At 40.6% G+C, this 27,720-nt stretch overlaps 1 long non-coding RNA gene across 1 annotated transcript; it reads right to left on the bottom strand.

Annotated features, from left to right (window-relative positions):
* Window positions 1-8: 8 nt before the first annotated feature.
* On the bottom strand, window positions 9-27,421 carry LOC119480673. The gene is made up of 3 exons (XR_005204983.1): window positions 27,290-27,421; window positions 27,085-27,206; window positions 9-561 (listed from the first exon to the last, which is right to left on the bottom strand). It is a non-coding gene; the product is annotated as an uncharacterized LOC119480673 (long non-coding RNA).
* Between the last annotated feature and the right edge of the window lie 299 nt (window positions 27,422-27,720).

Below are 27,720 nucleotides of genomic sequence, written 5' to 3'. Positions count from 1 at the left end.
AAAGGGAAATGTCTCCATAGTCTTATCTCGGGAGAACAAGAATCATGAATCAATACTGATTTTCTGTTTCAAGTCCTGCAATCTGGCACAACAAAGGTCATGAAGACTCAAGAAATACTGGTGCTAAATTCAGCTTGAGGTTCAGTAGCTGAAAAAAATTATCTGGAATAAAGGCCGCAAGATAAAACAGATAATTAATTATTTTTTTAAAAAATGGTCTTTGTCCCCAAAGCTGCATGCAAGTCATTACATTAATCAATATCTTTTTGCAGAGAGATAAGATTTAATGACAAGAGATGAAATGCAATACTCTCCCCAAAAGAAACAAAGTCATGTAATGGACAAGACACAAGCAGTGTCGCAGATGCAAACACACACACCCCCGCTTGAAAAAATGTGTTCAGTGCTAAAACACAAACCGTTCTTCTCGCCCTCCCACATATTTTTAGCAAGAGGTTGGCCCCAGCGTCCTCAGGGTCCCGTCCTCCAGTGCTGTGCAATTCTGTGATAAGACTGGTGATAACATCTGGCCACAAGATCAAGAATCAAAAGGGACGAATCCTGCCAGGTGGGGAGAAAAAAACTGATAAAATCAGACAGAATGTTTAAGAAAAAACTACATTTAAGCTTCCCTACTGCTCTTATCAAATATGTCCTTAATATCCTGTGAATTTAATTAATGAATCATGCAGCTCTGGCAGGATTCATCAAGCTGTTTTGTGGTGAAAGTACCTATTTTTAAAGTGTAATGTCAAGTGTTTAAGGACGTCGATCAAGGCTCATCGTTACAGGGTTTCCTGGACATAGGGGAATTTTTTAGACCATAACTGTGAGGCCTTATTATATCCTGAAAGTGAGGGGAAAAAAGACATACATTATACATAAAACAAGCTAAGTGAGATGTGTCACTGTATAATTTACATCTCATTGTCATACTTACAGCCAAGCAGCTTAATTACACTGTCAGACAATTGAAAAAGCCTTGCTGGGAGTTGGAATGGAGCTCTGACAGCCTCTGCGCCTTGACCTTAGGTCCCCGCTCTCAGATGCTGCATGGGTACCGATGCAGAAGCAGACAGAGCTCAAAATAAACCTGTCGGAGATTCAGTCGCAAACTTTTTCTCATTTATTTTTCTCTCTGCACAACAAAAAGTGGCTCATCACCCGAGCTTCACGCGGGAATTATCTGTGATTGATTGCTGCAGCCTAGATTTTCAAGGACTCACCAGAAGGATGCGTGAAGGGACAGGTATGCTTAGCTGACCCCTCAGGCCGTTGATTAATGCTGTGTGTACTGCTGATTTGTACCACTCTGCCAGAGAGCACTGAGAGACGCTGTGGAACACATGGTCCTCTCTGTGTTGATAAAAGCAGAGCAGGAAGAAACACTCCTCCGTCCTCTTAGAAGCAGTGGAGGAGTGATTTAGATGGTAGAAACACTGCAAGCAATCCACCCCGGTGCTCTGACAATCTATACTGTTGCTACCAACGCTGCTTCCAATAAGTGGCCGAGACGTTGCCCGGAGGCTAGCTACCGTAGCAAAAGTGGATGAAACAGGGCTTGCTGACCGACATGAACCATAAAATGAGAAAAGCTGGGTAACTTTTGTGCGAACATAACAAAATGTTTTTCATAGGCACCTCCAGGGGGGGTTTAGCTTCACATCTCTCCTAGGTTCCAGTGGATAAAGAGGCCCATGCTTAAAATCACATCACAGCACCCTAAGTAATAAGCTACTGAATGGAAACAGCCTGGGAACATGTGGACAGGGCGAGGCAGGCAATCCATTTCATGTGTTTATACTCAAGGCCGAGGAGCAAGACAGGTCTGCGCTGTCTTTCCCCAGGCTATGGGTTTTTGTTTGACACAGATCGGCTCAACTTTGTTTACCGTTTCCTTGATTTTCTATTTGGTTTCCTCTCTGCACAGCTGCGGGGCTAAACACGTGTTTGTGTTGCAGAGCTCGCTGCGATGCTGGAAGTCCCTTGGTTCAGAGTTGAGGCTTTTGACTGATGGACGGGTTCCCCTCTGGCCATGGTATCCTGCCTTTCTGCCTAATAACACACACTTGTGTAGCATCAGAAGAGAGTCTAGAAAACCTCAACAGGAAGGGTTGAAAACTGAGGGGAATTGCTTTGATTTAGTTGGAAGTATTCTCTTTTTTATCTCTTTAGGTTTTCATGTAGCCCATGCTGATAATTACATTACAATTGCAGAACTATTAATAAGGCATACCCAATGCAATGCCTAGTTTAGAATACAACATGTCACAGTCTGCAGCCAAGTGACACTTGGCTCAGCATTTTTTTTCTCACATGGTCTATGCAAATAAAGTGTTACCTCACGTGTAACACTGTCCAAAGATGGAAAATAAACATTAAAATCTATTTGTATAATTTTTCCTCACCATAGCAGACAAAGCAATTTGCACCTTTCCATCCAATTTTCACCTTTTTATCCACCTTTTAATTTCCTTCATGATAACGAGAGAGACGAGCAGATGACAAAAGCACAGCACAGAGCATAACCCTGCAAAATGTGTTTAAAAGAGCCACTCTGTTATGAGGCGGTTTAAGATGAAGAATGGCAAAAGATGAAACAAATCGCTACAGGAGAGAGCACGTCCCCCGGGTGCATGTAGGGGTGGTAGCCCAACTAGAGCTGCGAGCGGAGGTCAGGGATTCACTTGTGTGGGCATATGCAGACAAGCGTGCGCATATGTAAAGCCTACGGCACCACCAGCAAAGTAACAAATGGCCTGTGAGAATGACAGATTAGCGGCGCAGATAGGATGAAATGGCATAGAGGGTGCAGAGGGAGGGATGAGGCGCCATCCATCCCAGTCCGCAGGTGATCCATCAGGACGTGCAGGGGTCCGGTAAAGGGCAACCCAGGAGATGTAGCGGGAGACAAAACCCTGTCCACCAGATGTTGAGCGCTATTCCGGGGATGGATCATCTGGCAAGGGTGTGTGTGTGTGTCTATGTGTGGGCGCATGAGAAAGAGAGAGCCAAATGATATGGGAAATATTTGAATGGTCGTGCATGTGAATTAGGCTGTGGGCGAGATGTGAGAGATCCAGCTGTGCGTGTCTGTGTGAGTGTATCTAAGCGAGAGGCACAGCATTATCATGGGAATTCAAGCGTACTAAAGGTAGATATGAGAGATTTGGGTGTGTATTTGTGTGTGTGTGTGTGTGTGTGTGTGTGTGTGTGTGCATATATTCTAGAGAGAGCCAGCAATAATGCTTAAGTGTGTGTGTACGACTGAGGTGGAGGGATGCAGATGCACAAGCTGTGTGAGTGAGAAAGAGTCAGTAATACAGTGGGAAATTGGAAAACTTGAATATGTCTATGTAAGACTCCAGCTGTGTGTATACATGTGTGTGCGAGTTACACCCTCACAATTCAAACATGCTCAAGGTTATCGTCGTGCATTCAGAGCTATCGTACAGTTGTACCACCAGCTCGGCACAAAGCCTCCATATCCTCGCTCAGAGCCACATAACAAAGGGTTAAAACAATATCCTCTCTGATAACTCGGGGCTGAATGAGAGTGAGATTTGCTCCGGTGATTATGCAGTCAGACATAGCAGCCACTTTGATGCGTGATCATACTGTTGATGGCTTGAGAGTGCACGGATGAAATGACAGTTTTGTATTCACATATACACCGCCCACCTACCGCCACCACTAAGACGACACACACACACACACACACACACACACGGATATACACACACTAATCCCCAGACTGTTTGCCCTATATGCTAGAGTAAAAAGTGTGCTGAAAATTCCAATCTCGGATTCGGCTTCGAGATGGACCTCCGTTACTCCAGGTGCCTGAGGTCGTGAAACCAGAATGAGATGCCTCCGGAGAAGACTGTTTGTCGAACATCATTTTACATCTCGGTCTTCTCAAGCTTTGGTGTGCTGAGGGGGACCAGAGGTGCTGAAACAGACAGACACATGCGGACAAAAAGACACACTGGTTTGAGGGCGGTGCATTTTGGTTGCTGCTGAACAGCACTAAGAGACAGAACATCAAAATGCAAGATCACATCCAGCCTATGGGCCTAAGCTTCAGGCTGCCCATGCAATATTTCTTAGAGCACGGCTTCCGCTTGCATTGTATATGTCATCACATAGTAGGGAAGGCACACAACAATTGCAGCAGCAGTAAAGCTACAGGTGCTTTGTTGCTAAAACATTTTGATGAGAAGAGGTGTTTTAATCATGTTTAATCATTAGGGCTGTCAAAGTTAACACGATAACACGTTAACATTTGTTTTGTTTTTGTAACGCCACTAATTTCTTTAACACATTAACGCAACTTGCGATTTTTAGGCTGTAGTGGGCTCAGTTTTATAGCTAGATTGAAGATACGTATATCATATGAAACAAGAAAACCAACCATGGCCATACTAGCTTGTCAAGAAGGAGGCTAAATAACGCTCCAAACTTATGCTAAATTTTTTGGCATGGTCATTTTCAAAGGGGTGCCTTGACCTCTAGATATGTGAATGAAAATGTGTTCTATGGGGACCCACGAGTCTCCACTTTACAGACATGCTCACTTTATGATAATCACATGCAGTTTGGGGCAAGTCATAGTCAAGTCATCACACTGACACACTGACAGCTGTTGTTGCCTGTTGGGCTTCAGTTTGCATGTGATGATTTGAGTATATTTTTTATGCTAGATGCAGTAACTGTGAGGGTTTCTGGACAATATTTTTCATTGTTTTGTGTTGTTAATTGATTTCCAATAATAAATATATACATACATGTGCATGAAGCAAGCATATTTGCCCACTCCCATGTTGGTAAGAGTATTAAATACTTGACAAATCTCCCTTTAATTTTTTTTCCCTTTTATTGTTTACAACTTCCAGAACACTTGACTTGTATATAGACATTATATTTTTATTATTGTATTCTTATTTTACTGTTGGTCATTGTTGTTCCTAGTAGGAGTCAAACTTCATGTATGTATATACTTGGCAAAATAAACCTGATTCTGATTTTGATTAAGGTAAATTTTGGACGGATAAAAAATGTGCAATTAATCATGATTAACTATGGACAATCATGAGATTAAATATTTCAATCGATTGAAAGCCCTGCTTTATATAGTTAACAGGGTTTGTGCAGCCATTGAGGTTGTAGGGGGGTTACTATTAGGGGTGTCACGATTTCGATTCTAAATCGAAAATCAATCGAAATGCGATTTTGATGTTGCGTGGCAACATTTTGCATTTCCCATGAGTTATGTAAACAACAAACGCCTCGTTGACAGAAAAACTACAGTTCGTAGGCTGCAGAGGATTTAGAGACTGCAGTATCCAGTGGATATAATAATAATCTCTGCTCTAGCACACCTGAACCAGCTGATGCTCAAGCCCTGTTCCAACCGTAAGGGCTGTTGAATTGCATCAGGTGTGTTCAAAACATTACTACTATTATTGTGTTGTTGATTTATTTTTCATGTTCGGGGCCAATAAGCTGATGACGATGACAGTGGTGCGTATGGTAGATGGGCTATTGTGAAAAAAACAGTGTATACAAAATTAACATTTATAACACATGAAGCGACAGTCTTGTACTTATTCGCTAACTACCTCACTATTTGGCACTCAGTGTGATGAACATCGTTTTATCAGTGCTCATAATCGCACATTAGTAAACAACCAGTTCTGGCATTCTAACAGAATAACTGGCAGATGATTAACTCTCACTGGCGATATTACGTACTGCTTTTGCAAGACGTTAACATTGTATCGATAAATTACAGCATCCTCATTCTCACCCCTGAGTTGTGCTTTGGCTTGTCCAGATGTTTCCGCATTGTTTTTACGTTCATACTTAGAAAGGGCGCAAAAATGCTTTGGTGGTGCACCTAAGCCGTATAATGGCAGGGAAACCCTGGTTAATAAAGCAATATAACTTTAAATGCAGCCAAAAAGGCACTCAGTCACTTTTAGCTGGTTACAGCAGTGGAGCAAACTCATATCTTTTGACAGCATTAGGGATCTATGCACTGGTTAATGGTGCCTCCAGATTGCGAAGGGCTGATTAATTGATTAGGCCCATTAGGAAAGGAGCATTAGAAGTGCTATTAATTTTGCAGCAGCAGCGCCCCTACGCGTGCTGCCGTAGAGCAGATGGCAATGAATGATGTATTTTGTTAGAACAGTAAATATTGACAGGTGCGCCTGGGTGCCTCCTCTAGCTCCCCACAGATGATGCAGAGTGAGAGCTTTCTAATTGGCTGTCTCCAGTGAGGAGACCTCTGGAAAGCAGATGCCCTAACCCGCCCTGGTCCAAAAAGGGCAGATGAGGAACTGAGCAGCTTCGAGCCATGTGCTTTACCCTCTATTGTGAATGTATACTGTGTGTGGAGGGTGGGGCATGGGGGGATGAATGGGACAGTGGAGAGGGAGCTGATTCTGAATCTGAATGGCTTTGGTTTGGCTTGGGGAGCACTCGATAATAGGTCCTTGCCTGGCTCCACTTTGCTTCCAGTCACAATGGCTCCGCGTCATTTCAATCGGAAAGCCAAGAAAACTCATTTCTGAGCAGCCTTGACATCAATTGCACTCTCCCGCTCAGTGGCAATTTTAAATCGATTGCTTCACACAGATCCCCTCCCAGACATGGTGAAATTTAGCCAATTTCAGACACAACACAGACACTGTAAAACGACAGAGAGACCCATGAAAGGAACAATAAACTTATATTAGCTGTGATTAGCTGATCTTTCTCTGTCTGAGCGTCACATAACAAATTTTATTTAGTGCCTGACTTGTAAGAAGGAGACACAATAGGAAATATTTCCTCAGTTATAAGATGCATTAAAAGACTCCTACACTGTGAAAAGTTACCTATCCACCTGAGTTGCATGTCTTTGCGCTGTGAGAAGAAAGTAGAGTATGCAAACACAGCAAGATGTCATTAAGTTATTGATTGTGGGACTGTCTTGCTGAGAGGAAACAGTGTTGCCATGTGAGAGAGGCATCAGTTACTAGCCAGGAAGGTGGCCCCCGGGGGGTTGGACAGCATCAAGATGTTAAGTTAACCCAGGTCAGCGGCTCCAAGGTGGCAGGGAGCCACATCATTGAAACCATTCTCAGCAGGGATGCCGAGTCAGGAAGGAGGCTGTGGAGACCATCAATGCCATAAATCTAACAGTGGATACTTGATGACAGACAGACTTGAAGACAGATGAATATATTAGTGGGACAGGTTAATAATAAATCTACCACTACTACTACTACACACAATTGCTTACATTTTTGATAATTGCGTTAATTATTTAATTATTCGAGTAACAGCATAATTGTGTAGTCAGTTAACATCGGTAAAACGTCAGCAAATAGTGAAAAATAGGAATAATCCTCAAATTGGTTCCTGTGTGCCACAAACACTCCAAAACTCAAATATATTTACAATTATATCAAACAAAGAAAAGCCGCAAATCCTCAAATTTGAGAAGGTGTGAGGAGGAAATAGTTAACATGTCAGTTTGATAAATTACTTAAAACGAATATTTAGTTATCAAAATTGTTGACAATTAATTTTCTGTCCAACTACTTATCAATTACTCAACTCATTGTTTCAGCACTTATCATTTTAATCCAATCTACAACATGCTGGCTTTCCTCCCCTATCACGCCACAACACAAAGGATAGAACTCTTCCCTGTTTCCCTTTTACACAATACACTGCGCCTTTTACTTACATGACAAAGATAACTGGTGTGTGTGATAAGAATGTGTTTTTGTCAGGCAGCGGCTTTCCCTTCCAGAGAGATGTGTTGTTATTGTTGTTAGCCAACCAGTTATAGCCCCCAGGAGAAAACCACAGATGACGCTCAGATGAAGTCTCTTTCCCGGAACTGTGGGAATAATAGCTCCCCTCGTTCTATCTCCACTCCTGTGCTTCCTCTGTCATTCTCTGTATTTCGGTCCCTGAGAGCCAGCGGGCCACTGTACCTCCGATTCTACTCCTTCATCCATGAAGGCACGGGAAATTAGATTATCCTCGGTCGGTGTACACGTGTGGGTGTGAGTTTAAGTATGGAGGTACTGGTTGGCGGAGGAGGTAGGGTTTATTTTTCGGCAAAAATGTAAAAGTATACTCCTAATACATCATTTTCTCCTTAGCAGAGTGAAAAATACTCTAAAGCAGCACATGATGAGACATCTTATCCCTTTTCTCATTTCAATAACATATTCCTTTTTTTTTACCTTATATGCTCGTTTAATCTCTTTTAGTTAATTGTGACTTGGTTGACCTTTCTCTCTTTTCTTTCTTGGCCTATAGCGTAACTATTACCTGCTGTGTTATTGAACTCTACAGGGCCTTTTACTGCTGCATGGTGGTGTGCAATTCTGCTGTAAAGTTCTTTGTAAAGTTGTTTTTAAAAGTGCGACAGAAATAAAAGTTGTACTGAAGGGAGAGATAGCTGAAGGACAACATGTTAAAACTGGGTGATCAATACCACCTACTCAATGGCAGGTTAAAATCTGGGCTACGACGGACCTTTGAAATATTGCACAACAACTTCCACCACCTTTTCACTTGCACACATCCATACAAACACTTAAATCATAAGAGTTGCGGTTGATGGAGAGCGTCCTTGGCTGTTTGACTGAGCAGGACTCTTAGGATCATGCTGAGAGTTCTGTCTTGCATTGCCTTGTGCAGAGCAGAAAGGAGAGAACGGCAAATGGGAAGTCAAATCCTTCCAAAAACTGAATGCTTTCAGCTTGTTTGCATCATTCTACCATATATATGTGTAAAAGAGAAGCGAAAAAGAAAGGTATTTAGACTCAAACGTAATGTTTTCCCAGTGAATCATTAGCAGAGCCAATCTCTGACGAAGAGATGCTTTCCAGCGGCCTCTCTTTCTGTTCTAACATTAAAGACAAATGCATTCTGGGTATTTAAAAAAGGTACCCTGTAGAGTTTTCTTGTAAACTCAGGTTTATATTTAGCGCTTCTCGCCAAAAAAACCCTTGTGTGAACGCATTTACCTTCCTCATAAAACATTTACAAAGCCAATGTTTTGATAATTTTGACAGCTGTATTGGTAACATCTAAATTTGTTAGCTAGCGGTCTTCTTGTTAGCCTTTTGCTCGTGCTTTGCTACATTTCTTGGCACGTTACCGCCACCAACTGTTCAGAGGAATGGTTTGAAATGGACATGCCAGAATGTGTATCATGTCACCGGCATGCTTTTGAGCATACACATGCATTAGGCTTGCCATGGTCGTTGGTGTTACATGGTGTTCGGGCGCACACTGGTTGATATACTTGCCCACCGTCCCCACCGTCGTTTTGCTTTTTTTTATAGAAATAAAACACATTTACTTCAATTTCACAAGTCACTGCCGTGTTATCAATACATAGTTGGACGATGGACGCTATAAACTGAAAGTGTCGGTCACAGCCGGTGAGCGCAGAGCTGGGTGGCAACCTGTGGCCCCGCAGCAAAAGCTCCACTGGAGAAGCCTGACATATAGCTGATCCAACGTTAAAGATCAAAGTAAGCGCTCTACATACAGTATATATTGAGCATTATCTTTTCTTGTAAAAAGCCCGGTGTAACCGATGTTGTCACAAGTTTTATTAACTGGTGAGAAAATGTCCTCATCGTGACATCCCTAACATGCATCCTTGTCAATATGCAAGCAGAGCAAGAGATACAAACAAAACATGGACCTGCTCTTCACAACATTGCTCCATAGTAGTGCTAGTGGTCAGCCGCATGGTACCTTTAAGCGTTCATTTAGTCCATTACATGACTGACAGGATTGTGCTTGGATTCTGTGTAACCAAGCATATTATGATGCCTGGTTGCATTTCGGCCCCCATGCCTAAACGCAATTTGGGCTGCCTCTCTGCTGATGTAGTACACCACACACGTTCATTATTTAGCTGCATAAATGCAAATCAAAGCACAAGCGCTCTGAGGCAGGGCTTTTTGGAGGACAAGGTAAATTGAGGTGAAAAGGAAGAGGTGAGCCATTCTTCCAGTGTCCTTCTCTAAGCCTTATTACCCTGGAAGAAAATGAACACAACTGATACATTATAAGGGCTGAAAAACCATGGTTATCTCTAATACAGTCTTTTCCCTCAAACAAAGAGAATGAAATAAGGTCTTTGTCAGCAGTTAGGGCATCTGTCTTCTTTCCCTCCTGCTCGCCTTGAGATAAAAGAATCAGCAAAGTAGCATAATGATTGTTAATGGGATCTTTATTAACCAAATTATTGTCTCGCTGATAATTGCTTTCTCAATGTCATGTTACTGTGTTTTACACTGCCATTGAATTAATGTTGGGCATTTATGGAGTTTATTAGGCAACATCAGCATGGCTCTCCATCACCTCTTTGATTAGGATAATCATGACGATTTTACTAGACTGAGTTATGCTGTTCACATCCCACACAGTGCATCTGCACTGCAGTGCAACAGCAGCATTTCCACGGTGAAATCTAATGAGAATTAATTCTATGTGTGCATGTGTTTGCATGTGCACATACATGTACATATACGCATGTGTGTGCATTAGCAAGCGTAGGCATCCATCTAAAATACCATTGTGTTGCAGAGACAGAGATGAGCTTTGCTTCTTTTTAATTAGTGGCCCGGCAGACTTAACCCCAACTCATCATTCTGCCTGAACTAAGGGCCTACGATTAATTGACTCCTCGGAGTTGTCATGGAACTTCATTTCCTCAGGACACTCCCGTGTGTGCCTCTGAGTTCACACCACATTTCGCTTGCACAAATATTGAGTCTTTAGTAATGACATACGGTAAAGTCCTACAGGGCTTTGATGTTCCATTTTTCCATCTTCCTCACAGCCGTGAGATGTATTCATCTCTCTTAGGCCGACCACAAGCTTAACAACTTATCATAAAATGTACCTTTTTTCCTCATTTTTATGCCCATTTCTCTTTTCCAACTCGTTACAGGTTTAATTGTTCTTTTGAACTGCCAGAAAGTTGCGTGCTGCCCTCAGTTGGTGACTCTATTACTGTTTCCATCCAACTGTCAAGAGAATCTGAATTGCACTTTTGAAATGTCAGAAAAATAAAATGCAAATTAGGTGCATTTTCATTAGCTGGGTTGAAGGGAATAAATAGTCGCTCAGAATATAACTTGCTAAATCAGAAAATAGACCCGCAAAAAAAATGTAACCAGTCTTAATGCTACGTTATATAGAGATGCACCGATTGCAATTTTCTTGGCCTTTCCGATCGATCAGAGCATCTCTAATTACATACTACATTGTATGGAAAAGGTAACGCTTTATCAGTTACTTTTTTGCTGACAGCAAACGTAACTGCCCTCAGTGTCAAAACCCTCATCACAATCTTCCATTTCCATACAGCCTCTCTGAATAATCTATCATAGTGTACTGTCTGGAATCCTATATTTATATATGTTTTAACTGAACACCTGCACTTATTTTGATCAGAACTAAAAGTGACCTCACCAGAATATGCAAAGAACTTTTGCATAGCTTTGCATGCTATGATTAGAAATGCCAGAGATGATGTATGAGGTGTACCTGAGATGAGAAGGTATCATGGGATGTAGAAAGCAAGCCATGGCAAATAGGCATGCTCCTGCCCTGGGCTACACTTATATATATATAGACTTGGGTCCTTACAATTCCCTAGCAAGGAGTAATGGTTCTCGTTCTGTTAAGGAATGTAGACCTCAAAACTCACGAGGGGATCTTCTGAATGAAATAAAAAGGCTAAAGTATAGAATAAGGTTTCTTCCATATGGGTATTGTTGGATAAACATTTTCACCTAACAGCTACAGCAGCTGAATACAAACGTCACTGGAGCTTTCTGAAGTAAACTTTGCCCAATTAGTTTATCCTTCTTTGCCTTTTCTTTCCAAAAGCTTATCGGCTTACTGTGACCTGTAGCAATGGTCTAGACAACAAATAATACATAAAAATGTATTTAAGAGCAAATTACAAACCTGTTTGAATTTTGAAAATGTATGATAGGTTGTCACGCCATGAAACATTACCTTGAACTACTGTACAGTTTTAAAGAGTCAGTTACTGTCAACAAAACCCATGAAAAGACCAAAAACGGTTTACGAGTAGAAATGTTCCAATACCACTTCCTAATACAATTCCAATACCTGAAACCGATCCGATACCAGTGCGTTAAAAACAAAAATATATATTAGAGATAAACCAATTGCAATTTTCTTGGCTGATTTCAATTTCCGAAATTTTAAAAGTCTCACCAGCCGATACTGATTTCTGCCAATTCCGAACTATAAATGACAGCATGGCCAACCGTCCCGAAGTCAGTGTAAACCATCAACAATTCTAAATGTTATCCTGTTACTTTGTTATTTGCATTAAAACACAATTCAAACAATTACAAAATAAATGATATTATTTTTATTTAAATAGGCCTACTTGCTTTGATTAAAACAAATCTTGGCATTAGTCATTTTAATTACATATTTTAAGCTGCTTAGAGATGGTGTTAGAAAGTTAAACAGGTTATAATTCCCTCTCTAATATCTATTTTATATTGCTATGAAAACATCTCCTTCAAACAATTGTATTTATTAAATTTTCTTGCCAAAAACTAAACTTTTACAAGATTGCATTTGAACACATCATGATAACGTTATAATTTACCTACGCCCAATACTAAATAGAACTTCAATGCATCATAAGGCAAGTCAATACAACCTCCGATAATGTTAGCTGTTATCTAAGCAGATTTTCCAAATAAAATATTGCCAAATTGCTGACATTTTGCTGGCTCTGGCTAATGTTACACTTTCTGCTAGCACCTGCCCAATCAGTACTGTGCATATGCAACCCTTAACAGAGATGAAGCGAGATGGCTCACTCGTTAGCTACTTCCATCATCGATTTCGGACGCAGCAATGTTTTTTTCCGGAGCTGATGGAAGTAGCTAACAAGTGAGCCATCTCGCTTCTTCCTCATCTCTATTGAGAGCTGCACATGCACAGTACCAACCGGGCAGGATGTACGGATCTGGTAGCAAGTGACATATGATGTTGTTGCTTTTCCTGTGTAGAGTAAATTAACTGATGAATTATATGATAACGTGATATTGTGTTGGTGAATGGGTTTGCATAGTCGCCGATACCCGATTCAGCATTTAAATAAGCATTATCAAGCTTTGGATACACAGGCAATATTTGTAGGAGTGGGGTCAATACATTGTTGTTTGTGGTGTTTTCATGGATTTGTTTGCAATAACAAAAATACAGAATCATATCACCAGACTTACAATTCAAGGCCCCGGTATGAAATTGTTGTATTTTCTGTTTCCACCCAGCAGTCTCTACACCAAAGGGGGTACAGTCTAATAAATTACACTGTAAACCAATAATGGCTTTGGGCTTTAATTCCTGCTAAATGGTGGCCAAAACACCAGCAATACATTTCTTTCTTCAGGTATTGGCAGCTGCACCCTGTTATAAATGTCTCAGCAGAATTGTAGGCCGAGTGCAACAGAGGAATTAGTTACCTCTATTTAAGGTCTGCTGCCTATGCTCCCGTTAAGCTTACACCCACAGATTTATAGGGGAAGGTAGGATGTACGGCTGTTGTGGTGCAATCTTGATTCTGCAACACTGAAACTGGAGCAGTGCCCTGTGAACTCAGCAGGAGAGTAGCATTTATATTGAACCTCATCAGTCATACCTGGCTACACACACACACACACAACTGCTTCTCACCTACTGAGCATCACCTCCCTGGGATGATCATCTCTTCCTATAAACTCACTGGAATGAGGATGCCTTTGTAGAACATAACCATTAGACAGTAAGTACATCTGCAGCACCTGGGGACTGATCTCAGGATGCAACTAAAGATGCTGTGATAACCTTATTGACCTACAAGTTTATATAACAGGTACAATTTCTGTATGTTTTGTATTGAGCTGTCACACATGGTTACAATTTTTTTCCACGGAGGAATGCTGGAGCCGGTTTTGCAGAGTCAGTTCTTGTTATAATAAAAAGACATATTAGTCATTATATTTTTCCGCACTCCATTTCATAAGATTTCACACCCAGCTGAATATTTTAAACATTACTGGAAACTATCAGCATAAGTTCCTCCAGGAACTCTGCCATGATTTATTAGATCTCTTCTCATATTGTGTATATTTCTCCTGACTCATGTTGTCACCTATGAGTTCATTTATTTATAAAGTGGACAGTTTTTGGTCTTGTGCTAAACTCTTGGATCATGCAGTGGACTATTCATCAACCATACTTCGGGGAAGTTAAAAGGTCAAACTGTGGACTGTTTATGTTTTCGGATACAGTGACAACTATTAAAGAATTTCCCTTGATAAATCTTTCACCAGTGAAATAGTACTGTACGCTCCAGAAGTGAACTAAGTGTAGCACTGCCAGGAATATGTTGTCATTGATTGATATTTGAAATGAGCCGTATCACTCGTGTTCATCCAGATACTGACAAGACGTCATCTCAGCTAAAAACCACATGGAAAAACAGAAGTGCGTGTTGCCCATACGGCCATTCTCTCTGGAGAGAAGAAAGACCATTCTGCTTTTCCTGGATGTGACCTAAAGCTGCACTTTAAAAGGGCTTTTAGTTTAATACGTTTTCCCACCTACGCAACTATTTCTTCTCAAATTAATGGGCCCCTAAACGTCTATCAGCTGAACACATTTAGCTGTGCTTTACTGTGCCTCAATCACTGCCAATGCTTTCAAGCATTATAATTCAGCTGCTTTGCATCATTTAGAAACATTCGCCCTGTGCATTAACTACATTACAATTTTATCCAGAGCCCAGAAGACTCACAAAAGGAAAAAAGGAAAATTGGCTCCGAACAGTGGCACTTACACAAACTTTATGATTATGTCTTTGTCCCATTTCATGCTCTAACATAGGAAGCTTAGATTAGCAATGAAGAATTGATGTCAATCATTACTACTCCATGCAGCATCGCTGTTGCTGTAAATGTGTCACTTCTTCACCAGTTATAACCCAAGGAAAGGAGAATTGTCAGAAAGAGTTCTCTGCAACTGAATAATAGTTTATTAAAAGCTCTGTCCCAGGTTCTTTGGACTGGCAGCACAAGAGGACCAGCTTGAGGCACATTAACAGCAAATCCCATCGCATCACAGCTTGCTATAACTCCGCTTTTAAAACAAGTTTCAACAGATCCGTTGGTGCCAAAGTCTAACTCTGTTCCATGTGATTTTTGCTCATTGGTCCCAACTGTGCCGCCCTCTCTACCTTACCACTTTCGAACCTCAGCAATTTAGCTAGGTAAACAGCTGGCTGAGAACAAAGACTCGGAAAGAACAAAAGCTGTTTGAGTCCAGCTGGCTCCTCAGACATTATCCGAAGGAAACACTGCTTTCACCTTCCAGATAAACGCGGACTCGACTTAAGTCAGACTAAACACGTTTTGAAAATAATTAAAGCAGTCACGGAGCTATGGGCCGTCTTGCTGTCTCGCAGGCAAATTTGATTCAGCCGGCACATCGGGAGGGAGTGCGACTGGCTGTCGTCGAGGCCGACATCCGCTTTGTTTCTCCTTTTGTTGTGCTGTCATGTGAGGATGTCGCAAATCAGCTCCTGCTTGTTTATGCCAGCATCAAGCGATGAGAGCCCAGGCGAACACTGTGGTGATACAGCTGGTCTGGGATCGCTGACACAAACGCACACGCATACATAAATACAGCTGCTTCCTAGGCTTCTTCCTCTCAAACACACATGCACACGTTTACTTCTATGGAGAGATAACACACCTGCAGTATCATATTGCAAACATGGCCCACAACAAGGATAGGGGCAATCAGATACCCATCTTTACACACACACACACAGGCAAACACACTAAATGTTTGACAGTCCAGGAAAAGGCCCAGGAGTCTCAGTATCCCAGAGACCAAACTAGGCCAGGACCATTCTTTCTCTGTGTCTCTGCCCTTTGTCTGTCCGTCTCTGGTTGGTGTGGTGGCTTTTGACTTTGAGGACAGAGAGCAGGGAGCCTCTGCCAGGCTGGGAAAGGACACAAAGCAGCAGCCCTGACAACCACACAGCCCTTCATTCCTTTTCAAACCAACTCCCATTCAGCCACCAGCTTGCCAAGATCCGGGACAGGAGCAGAGGGGGAAAGTAATTGACCCTGAATTAGATTGATTAAAGCATATTGAATATGATTAATTGAAAATACTAGAATAAGACACACAAGACAGAATTATCCGTTCATGATGCCCCGGAGTCATGCTACCTCTTAATCGTTCCCTGGGTGTAGTTAGAAATGTATCAAATAGATGAAGAAGTCAATGTTCATCTGGATAAGGGCCAATAAAACAGTCCTCCTGGCTGAACTCATATTTAGCATTCATTGCGTTTAACTTTTTACGAGCAGATACTTTGATATCTGCTCAAGGCTGCGTCAAGAAGCAAGGCCAAATATGATCTGAGCGTACATCCCATATTTGCTGCAAGACTGAAGAGGTTTGTATTGATCTCCAAAAAAGTTATGCAAACATTCAGATGATGCATTCGGAATCCTCCAAGATCATTAAGTCCGAAATCAAAGTTTAAAGATCCATGTTAAAGCCCTTAGAGCTCAGCTCAAGCTACAGCCAAGTATAATTGTCTGCTTTTGTTTTGCGGTGTTGGCCATTTTATATGTAATTAGCTGTCAAGGATAGTGAAAAGGGGCTAATTCCCTTTCTATGTTTGCCTCCCTGAGTGGAGGCTATCCTCAAGTCTGACACTGACAATAATTAAAACTCTGCCTCAATGACTCTCATGTGCAGTGATACATTTGTTTTCACCCGTGTAATGTGTAATATGGCCAGGCATCACCCCCCACATTTCTCTGAGTAATTTGTTCCCCCTGAAGGGTTGGACCGCCTGACACCGCTGGGCCATGATACTTAACCGTGCTATCACTCACAAGTCTAGTTAAGAAGTATCTGAACTGGAGGGCTTTCAAAGTCAGCAAAACGTGCCCTCAGTTCACAGAGTTGGTGTCAGACGAACTTCATTATTCATGGTGACACAATTTTCAACTTTGGCAGCTTAGAAGGTTAGGGGATTCAACAGCGCTCCAAAACATCATGTGTTTTGTTTGTTTTCATATGTTGTTTTCTCCTAATTACCAAATATCTAAATATCGTGTGCAATTAATTTTAACGTTAAAGGTTATTCATTTTCAAACTTTGAGAACACACAGCGAGGTGCAGAGTAGTGGAGGGCTGCAACTAACAATTATTTTTGTTGTTGATTAATCTATTGATTATTTTCTCGATTAATTGATTAGTTGTTTGGTATATAAAATGTCAGAAAATAAGAAAAAGAAATGTTGATCAGTGTTTCCCGAAGCCCAAGATGACGTCCTCAAACATCTTTTTTTGTCCATAACTCAAAGATATTCAGTTTACTGTCATAGAGGAGTAAAGAAACCAGAACATATCCACATTTAAGAAGCTGGAATCAGAGAATCTTGACTTTTTTTCTTAGTTGGCAATTCATTTAATAGTTGACAACTAATCGATTAATTGTTGCAGCTCCATCAAAATTAAAACCCGCCGCACAATTCTTCCTCAGCCATTACCCCAAGGTTTTTTCATCAAACATCTTTCGCTATCTAGCCTTTATCTGACTCTGAAGTTGTTAGCATTATAAAAATTGCTTCTACGAGAGAAAAATAAATTACTGTAAATACAAAATATACAATTTTGCAACCAACTTTACAAAATACAATATTTTAGCTTAACCAATTAATGGATGAAAAGGTTGAATCTCAAATTCTGTACTCTTCCAATCTATTTTTCAAACAAATTTTTCACAACGCAATGCATATTGTAACGGTGAACAGCTGTGCAGTTGTTTTACTGTGGATGAATGTTACAGTTTTTAACTAATCCCAACTAATTTCATTTTGTCGTCAACAGCGCAAGCAAGAAAAATAAAGTAAGCTAATGTTAATCAGAGAACTGTATATTGAACGTTGGTTGGTTTGGGTTGGTTTGACGATGTGTGTTTGGCTGGTTGGTATGGGATTGTTTGTTTGGTTTGGTATGGTTATTATAGTTTGGTTGATTGTAGAGTTGATTACGGCAATATTTCATTTTGGCTTGTTTTCACCTCACTGACACCTCACCGATGGGAAGCTTAATTGTACATTCTACATTGTATCTTGAATTATTAAGGAACTACAGCAATGACGCACTGACATGCTCAAACTTCACAAATTCAATTGGAAATTGTGATTAGCCTTTAACTAGAGGTATCAATAAAAATAATGAACAAACACAACAAACAGATATGAAATGAATTTTCTTTCCAGCCATGGCACGAATCTAATTATAGTACACGGAATTATGCATCTGGGAACTGACAGCTGTTATAGTAATGATTATCTTTCCCACTGTTATCAACACGTCATCATTATGATGATCATGATCATCATCAACAACATCACTACCATCACGTGTATAGCAAGAAAAGGAATCAATGCCAACATACTTTAACCTGGAGAAAACGGCTGTTTTAGAATAGCAAACCATTGCACCACCCAGCGTGACAGTGACATGGTGATATTCACATGGTGAATTGCAATCACTTAATCCTATTAGTACCATATCGTAGTCATGGTAACCCTTACAATGAAGCACCCGTTTGATCAAGATGTCCTTCTTTTGCAAGGGAGGTGCACAGATGTTTGCACTCAGTAAAATTCAGCACACATATTGCTTTTTCCTCCATCTCAAAGCCACGGCATATTATGTAAATTTCACCACTCCTGTTTGCATATCTGAGTGCATTTGTGATGAACATCATCAGTACTAGTTTGCAGCTAACAGTGAGGTAAACAGACAAAGTAAATGGAAAACACAACATAATTACTGTATTTACTGTTCCAGACTTTTAAGTGAAAAGTGTTGTCCTTCCATAAAGAGTTGTGCCCCCCCTGATAATGCACACAAATCCTACTCTGGACTGATGAGAGACACACCCACTGCGTTTAGAGAAAATTAAGGTCGAGACTGACAATCAAGCATGTCAGAGTATTTAAAAAAAACCTGTATTGTTTGGCAGCAATTCTCCAGGCAGGTGCAGCAGGCATCTCTTTTTAATTTGGTACATTCTCAGTATTCAGCCGCATGGATCAAAGGGACACTTAATTTTCCTCCCCTCTCCCCATTATGTGCAGTGAGGAATGAGGCGGACCCTCGCGGGAGCAGATTTGATTACGGTTTATCATTACTGTCACTCTCCATGGTGACAGAGGGGCTGATCCCGGGCTGCCAAGACGCAACCAAACAGATTAGTACGAGGACCCTTATTTTCTGCTGTAATTTTATGCATCACTTGTACACTGAAGTCTTGTTAGATTTTAATTGTTAAGTGATTGTAAGGCCTATTTCCCAGCAGCCACGGCTACATTTTACAACTTTGTATTTGTGCTTAAGCAGTGGACAATTATCCAGAAACCACTTTAAACATTAGCCCTGGAAACTTTAAATAAATGAAAATCATAAAAATGTGTAAATCCAGCCTGTGCGGTTGCCAACAACAGCATCACGGCCGACTGCAAATGTTGATGTATGCTGATCACTCTGCTGTTCAATGCAGAGGCAAACCGTGGGCCTAATTATCTCCCATCCAAGTTTGCTGTTGTCTGTTTCCCATCTCTCTCCCTCTCGTCCTCAACTCTCACTTTAAATCCACCCTAACTCCTGCACGATTGTGAATATTTCCTAACTACACACTACAACAGTATTCATTTCCAATTAGAGACACTATACTTTCATCCCTCAAGTGAAACTGGTAATTTTTTATCCGATTTGCTTTCCTCACCAACTTTTTTTCTTCTTCCTCCACTTGTGTGATATTTTCCTGTGTCTACATTAGCATAACTGCAGCAGTGATCTGCTTCAGGTTGACGGTTTTTAATGGGGCGGCATTTCCATTTCACAGAGGACACATGTGGCGGTGGGATGTCGGGGAGGGCCGGGGGGTTGTGGGGGGTAGCGGGTAAGGGGAAGCAGTACAAAGAGAATGGTAGAGACACTCTGCAACGAGTCCTGTCACCCTTAATAATGCAGCAAGGATGGGGAAGGAGCAGTCATCTTCATCCCTAAACGGCAGACGTAGGTTGTAAGCCCCTGGATGCCACAGAGCCTAATTATAAGACAGAGCATCATCTCCTGTCCATGGGCAGGTGAGCGCCAAATCTGAACCACAGGAGAATCTATAAGGTCCCTAAGGTCCTCTCAAAAGGCCTCCAGGGAGCACAGGTGACACATAGGTAAGACACAGAGCCTCGGGGGACAGTGGCACAGCCCTCGTGGCAGGGACTTGTCATGGATGTCACAAGGACTTGACCCAGTTGCCGGATTGAGTGCTGGCAGCTGTCCCGTCAACAGAGCATCTGTCAGTCCACTAACTCACTATGCAACAAAATGTGCTGGAAAAGGTTTCAAATTCCTGACTTTAACCTGAATTTCGCAGATAATGCGTGAGTGTGTGCCTGTGCTTACTATGTGTGAAAGTTTAGAAATCGTGAGTGAGTATAAGCCGAGGAAATGAATAACACTCAAAATGGTTTTATAAATACAGAGCATATTGTGCAAGTCACCAGTGGACTGTGCATTTTAAACCTCTGCCTTCAATGAAATTATCTGTGAAGAAACAATCTCCATATCACAGACACAACACTCCACTTTTTTTTACTAAAATCCTCTTACACCCGAAGCTTTTCACACTTTTATGTTTGAAAACAGTTCTGAAACAAATCGATTTTGACCACACTCCTACCATCTCCCAGAGTTAAACAAAGGTCAGCCTGTCAAGAGGAGACATTGCGGATGGCTGATGTTAAACAGCACACTGATTAACCAATCAGGTCTGTTCTATATAGGATTATGCAATTAATAAAAAAGTAGCAAAAGGTCATATTATCATAGCAAACGTATTTGAACTCATAAATCTTCACATCTAAGCTTATTTTAGCTGCAATTTTTCACATTAATGCCATAATCCTCAGGGCTTTCCTTAAAAGTGGACAAATGAGGCTCCACCATTATACTCTACTGTAGCGTTAAGTGTGTCAAAATGCGTATTTAATACAAGGACACAATATACAACACATGTTAATACACTTTTTTGATTGTACAATCACACAGATATTCTAGGAAGAGCCCTAAATCTTATTTGTGTATCTCATTTTATGATATTAAATAGATACAGCACCGACATATTTCCTCTCTATTATTAAGGATCGTCTTCTGTTAGTGATATCACAAATATACAGTACATAGGGGAAAAAAATAATATTGTCTGTAAGATGGCAAGACAAACACACACAAAGGAAACATACAAATGGTATATTAATATGTGTTTGTGGTATGACATGTCTAAGCTTTTAATATTAACTAGAGAAAGAAGCACTGTGACTGCACTCTAAATAAAACAGATGCCATCACTACAAAATAATCTTCAGAGAAACACCTTAATGATATTTTCCTTGATAAAAACAAACAATACTGTCACATTATCCAGCTATAAGGGTCTTATTTGTTGTGTTAACGCGCACACACAGCGGCTGTTGAACTGTGAAAAGGCGTTTTTGTGGGCACCCACTCATTTAAGGTTTTTCACTCAAGTTTAGAAGTTTGTTTTTTGTCCAGAAACAATGGGGAAATCAAAATTTGACTGATTAAATAGTACTGGAGTAAAAGATCCTGGTCCTCAGTTCTGATAGGCAAGTCAAAAAAACAATATAAAATGCCAAACAAAAACAGCTTATCTGATGTACTGCGTATGTATTCTGGTTTCAAAGTGCATTCCCAAACATGATCAACACCTTTAGATGAAATTTATGATTTTAGTTCATTTTGATGCACAATGTGTTTTTTATTTTACATATTTACAATATCTGATGTGATGTTTAGTCTACGTTAGCTTTGATGTTTTGCTTATTTATTGTTATTTAGACTAGATTAAGACTAGAAATAAGAGTACTTTTGTTTTTGTGGTTTTGTGTTTAATTAAAAAAATTGTTAAAAGATGGTAATGTATGTAGGCCATTTGTATTATGTACCGTTAAGGGTGTTCAACAAACCATGTTCTTTAAGAAAAAAGGCTATGGTTAATGTACCTACCTCCACCAAATGTCCGAATTGATCTACCAAAATCTGATCGATTCTACCTTGGCTTTTTGGTTTTCTTTGTACAAATTGCTTTTTATACTCTTAACTACCTGAATTCTTATGTTGCTTTAAATTTACCATTTAGTAGCTTAAAAGTAAAATGTATTATGTACTGATTGATGCCACATATGCAGTCTGTATATGGAAAGCACATTGAATCCGTTCCATGTGTTCACTGAAGCTACATGATGCTCACATTGAGACATATCTGGTTGCCTCTTGTGCATCCTTTTTTACCCATTTCCCTGTAATCCAGCCTGACATATTTGGTGTCTTTGGAAATGTTTGTGTCGTGACTAGAATCTAAAAGAAACTTCTGCGGTTTTGAACAGTGCATGTCCTCACTCCATGCATTTTAATGACAACCCCCCTGGTGGTTGCAGCAGGGTTTAAGAGGTTAGATCTAAGGAAACCTGATAGTGAAAGTCCACTAGCAAGAAAAAATTCACTTGCAAAGTTACAACCTCTATTCATTTGGACAAGGACAGGTGTACTTATGTTGCAAAGGCTTGTGGGAAGGTGAGCGTTAAACATTTGCAAGCAAAGCGACGAGAGGGACACATTGAAAGGGCAGCTCAAGTTGTCTATGCAAATTTAAGCAGTCTGAAAGAACCGTTGACTAATGAACTGCCAGGTGTCTTTTTGATTGACATCTGCTAAAACATCCCAGTCCCACTTCCACCTGCTTCACCCAGAGTCTACAGTTCCACCACGGGAAAAAAATCCATCACGAAAGGCAAAATAAATCTTTCGGTTTTCAGTTTCCAGTTTCCAATAATTACAATACATAAAAAAGCGAAGCCCCTGGGCTTACTTCAGGCACACTCACACCAAGCCGAGGATGTAGTTAAAATGATTAGTTTAGGGCATATCAAAGTTAAAAAGTACAAGGAGAACTGCAACTGGTTTTGACCCACACTGGGTCTTCCTCAGGGCGTTACAATACGTGCCTTTTTAAGCACAGGGATAAATTAAGGCATGCAGCAGCACGGAAGAAAATCTGTGAAATTGTGGGAGTTGGTGAAGAATGGAGAGGATGTAGCAGTACTGCTCCAAATCTGATTAAGAAACAACAAGTGATTAAATTAGTACACCCTTTACATGCCACTGGAACATCTCACATTTTGAGAGAAGCAAAGTCTAGTGTTGGGAGCATCGTAAGTGGACATGTGGACCGAGACCAGGCTCATACTGACCATATGGTCTGGGTTGCAGACTTGCCGTATGTGCACTCTGGCAATCTGACACCTCTCAGTACCCTACATATGTGTGTCTGAAAGCCCCAGAAGTGGTGCTATCAGAAAATTCTGCTTTTTGCACCTCTTCAACAAGACAAAACAAGAATCCCTTTGGAATCACAGAATGCTTCCCGTTTCTCTTTGTTTGGCCAAGCCTGAATATTTTGGCACCATCAACATTGTTTAAAAATATCAGGTGGCACTCAGCCTTGTGCAGGATTCCAATTCCCCTAGTCATTTTTAGCACAATTGTTTTATTACGAGAGCCATGCAAAAGGGAAGTTTGCAAGGGTTGCAGCGAGTTGCTGTCGGACTATATGTAGAAATCACAAAAGCAGCTTTATATTAAAGACACCTGTGGCAGAGACAATACAGTCTCTTTTCTGCTCTTTTACACCAACTACCACTAGTAACTGCAAACAGTGAGGCTGAGACAGGGCTGAGACGACACCTCTAAGTGAGGGGAGGTTAAGACAGCAGCTAGGTAGGCACTGGCTGCTATGAAAGCCAGATTTACACACAATAAACCTTGATTATTACTAAATAATTTTAGGAAAAATAGGATCCAACATGATCCAACATTGGATTTACATGATCATGTGATTTCACGTGATGTATGACTGTGAAATACGCTATATAAATACATTTTACTTACTTACATGATCCAACATCAAACTCTGATAACCAAGGAACATGCTGTTCAATACAAAATAAAAATACAAAATATTATGTAACTCACTTGGCTACCCTTGTCAAAAAACTTTGCAGTATTGTGTTTAACATACAGAGAGATGTAGAGATAGGTAGAGATGTAGAGAGAGATAGGAATGTGAACTAAAGTAGGATTTGCAGTTTACAGCTCCACAGACCAAAGAGAGATCACAACATAGGCCTAGTGATGACACAGCGGCCACTACAATACAAAACAACCTGTGTAACAACCCATATCACCAATACACTTCACTGAGACAAGTCAAAATCATTCAAGCCTAGTAATGGCAGTGACAGAACAAATGAAAAACAAGAATTTGTACCAGGTTTCCTGTAAAGATCTACAGCTTACAGCTCTAAGGCCACAAGTGACATACTGTACTACACATAAGCGACACTGTGCAACATATATAAGCACAGTGATGACACGGCGGTCAATACAATACAAAGAGCACAACATTACAGAAGCACAACGCAAAGGATGACTTGCAGTGAATGCACCACAATGCAAAACAATGATGTGCACTTACTGTTAGGAGAGAAAAAAAAAAACACTTACTGTTTGGAGGTCAAATTGAGAGCGAAGTCCATCATGCACCGATGTCCATCATGGCGTTGTAGATGTTTTCAGCTGTCTGTAACATGTCTGGCCTTAGAAATAACTAACTTACCTTCACCCCTTTGAATTTCCTTTACATTCAACTACTTACTTCAGGGAGCAACCAACAACCAATCCAAGATGGCACATGAAATGACCCTTTAACTCCAAATGCATACAAGCCAACTGTATGCATATAGAAATGACTATAGAAAATATTATACAACACATCTAACTTTCCTTTGTAATCACCCAAAAGCTTATTTAATAGCTTTGTTGTGTTAAAGGGTTTAATTAATTCTAAAGTCACAAGCATTATAGGCTGAGTGACGGCAACCACAAATACTACTGTAATACAAATACAAATCTAGAATTTGTATTATTATTACTTATTCATCCAACCACACTGTGACAATAACACACAGGACAACACTGTAAGAATGACCTGCTGTATAGTGAGTCTTATCACAACGGGATATGTAACTTTAGCTTGCAGCTCCACAGGCAAGGTCAACACGTTATGGTGCAGGCACGGTGGCCATCCCACCACACTCAGTTCACTCACACTCAAAACCACAGTTCAATAAAACACAACATGACAATATGAACAGTGTGAGAGGAGGGCTGCGATCAAAAAGTCAAAAGATTACATCCTAATGTCTTTTCCTAACCACTTTACCTTGACCTCGATGGAAAAGGTCATGAGGTCAAGGAAAGATGTGAAGGAGAATTCATGAGGATTAAGGAAAAGACAACCGTGGTGTTAAGAGAATCCGACTGTACTTACACTAGGCTTTGTAATTATGATGCGTCCGCTGTTAGTGACTGGTGTCTGCCGTGGTGAAACTACAATATTCCAAAGGTGGACTACAAAAGGTGCTTCTCTGCCCAGTGCGTTCTTAAATTACTCTTTCAGTGACAGACTCCTTCACCCACGGTGTGTGAAAGAGAGATACCGCAAGTCCTTCTGCTGCTGTAAACACTTTACATCAACATATAATAAAGGATTATCTTACATAACGTGGAAAACCGGTGAAAAATATAACTTAAGTGAAATTTTAAAAAGGAATAGCCTATATATTTATGTTGATTATTTGTTTATTGACAGTTTACTAAATGTTTACTGTTCATTTTATTTGTTATTCTTTTTTGTTTTTTACTAATGTGATACATGTTCGAAATAAATAAATAGAAATAAGGTGAAACGAAATGGTTGGCACTGACCACTCATATTTATCAACATCAATACCAATTAGTACATGACTGCATGAAAATATTAATATGCATAATAAGCATATCGTTTGTTTTCATGACCGGCCGAATGGTGTATGCGTCGCTTTAAATATTGTGGCCGGGAGGAATTGTGGGGCGGCATTATCTCCTTTCCTATCGTAAAGGATGGTCCAGTGTATCCTATGCTAAAGGAGATAATAAAGGAAGCATTGAAGCACCTTTCCTTAGTATTTAGAGAATTCAAACAGTTCTTATCACGGCTGCTACTTAGATACTTCCGAGTCATTTCACTCAGTTAGGAACCTTCCTAAGCAAAAAAAGACTTTTCGACCGCAGCCTAGGTCTTCAGGTTGCAGCTCCACAGACACTAGAACACACATACATATGGCACAGCCGCCATCCCACCACACTCACTTCAATAAAACACAACATGGCAATATGAAAAAGTGTGAGAGTAGGTCCTCAGGTTACAGCTCCACAGACACAAGTAAAGCCACACATACATGGCACGGCGGCCGTTTCACCACCACTCACTTCAATAAAACACAACATGGCAATATGAAAAGTGTGAGAAAAGGTCCTCAGGTTACAGCTCCACAGACACAAGTAAAGCCACACATACAAACATGGCACGGCGGCCGTTTCACCACAATGACTTCAATAAAACACAGCACAATAGAGCATGACAATATGAATAGTGTGTGTAGGTCTTCAGGTTACAGCTTCACAGACACAAGTAAAGCCACACATACATATGACACGGCGGCCATCCAACCACATTCACTTCAATAAAACACAACACAATAGAGCATGACAATATGAATAGTGTGTGTAGGTCTTCAGATTACAGCTTCACAGACACAAGTAAAGCCACATATACATACATACATACATGGCACGGTGGTCATTTCACCACACTCACTTCAATAAAACACTACATCACAATATGAACAGTATGAAAGTAGGTTTCAGGTTACAGCTCCACACATACATGGCACGGCGACCCATACCACACAAACACATAGTATAATTCCAACAACGACTTGCACTTACTATTTGAAGGTCTACTTGACAGGTCTTTAAGTCCATTCTGTGCCGACCCTCCTCCACAATGAATGTCCTTTATGGCGTGGTATGCTAATAGTTTTCATCAACCTGAAAGCGGAAGAGGTCACCTGTTAAGACATGTACTTCTTAGCTAGGTGGTTTGGACTTTAAACTGTAGAAATAGTTTCTTTATGTCCATTTTACTACTCACCATCCGTCCTTGAGGGCTAACACAAGATGTTTTCATCAGTATGAAGGCTGAAGAAGTCACCTGTAAGATATGTACTTCTTAGCTATATGTGGCGTGGACTTTTTACTGAAGATAACGTTTCTTTGTGTCCATTTTTCTACTCACCATCCGTCCTTGAGGGCAAAAGTTCGATGTTTTCATCAGTATGAAAGCTGAAGAAGTCACCTGTAAGATATGTACTTCTTAGCTAGGTGGTGTGGACTTTTCACTGAAGAAAACGTTTCTTTATGTCCATTTTTCTACTCACCATCCGTCCTTGAGGGCAAAAGTTCGATGTTTTCATCAGTTTGAAAGCTGAAGAAGTCACCTGTAAGATATAGATAGATAGATAGACAGCTTTATTGATCCCTGTGGGGAAATTCAATTGCCACCAAGTCAGACAACAACAATAA

The sequence above is a fragment of the Sebastes umbrosus genome, chromosome 21 (assembly GCF_015220745.1).
Source record: "Sebastes umbrosus isolate fSebUmb1 chromosome 21, fSebUmb1.pri, whole genome shotgun sequence".
Taxonomy (NCBI): domain Eukaryota; kingdom Metazoa; phylum Chordata; class Actinopteri; order Perciformes; family Sebastidae; genus Sebastes; species Sebastes umbrosus.
This window is presented reverse-complemented; position numbering and strand designations above follow the sequence as displayed.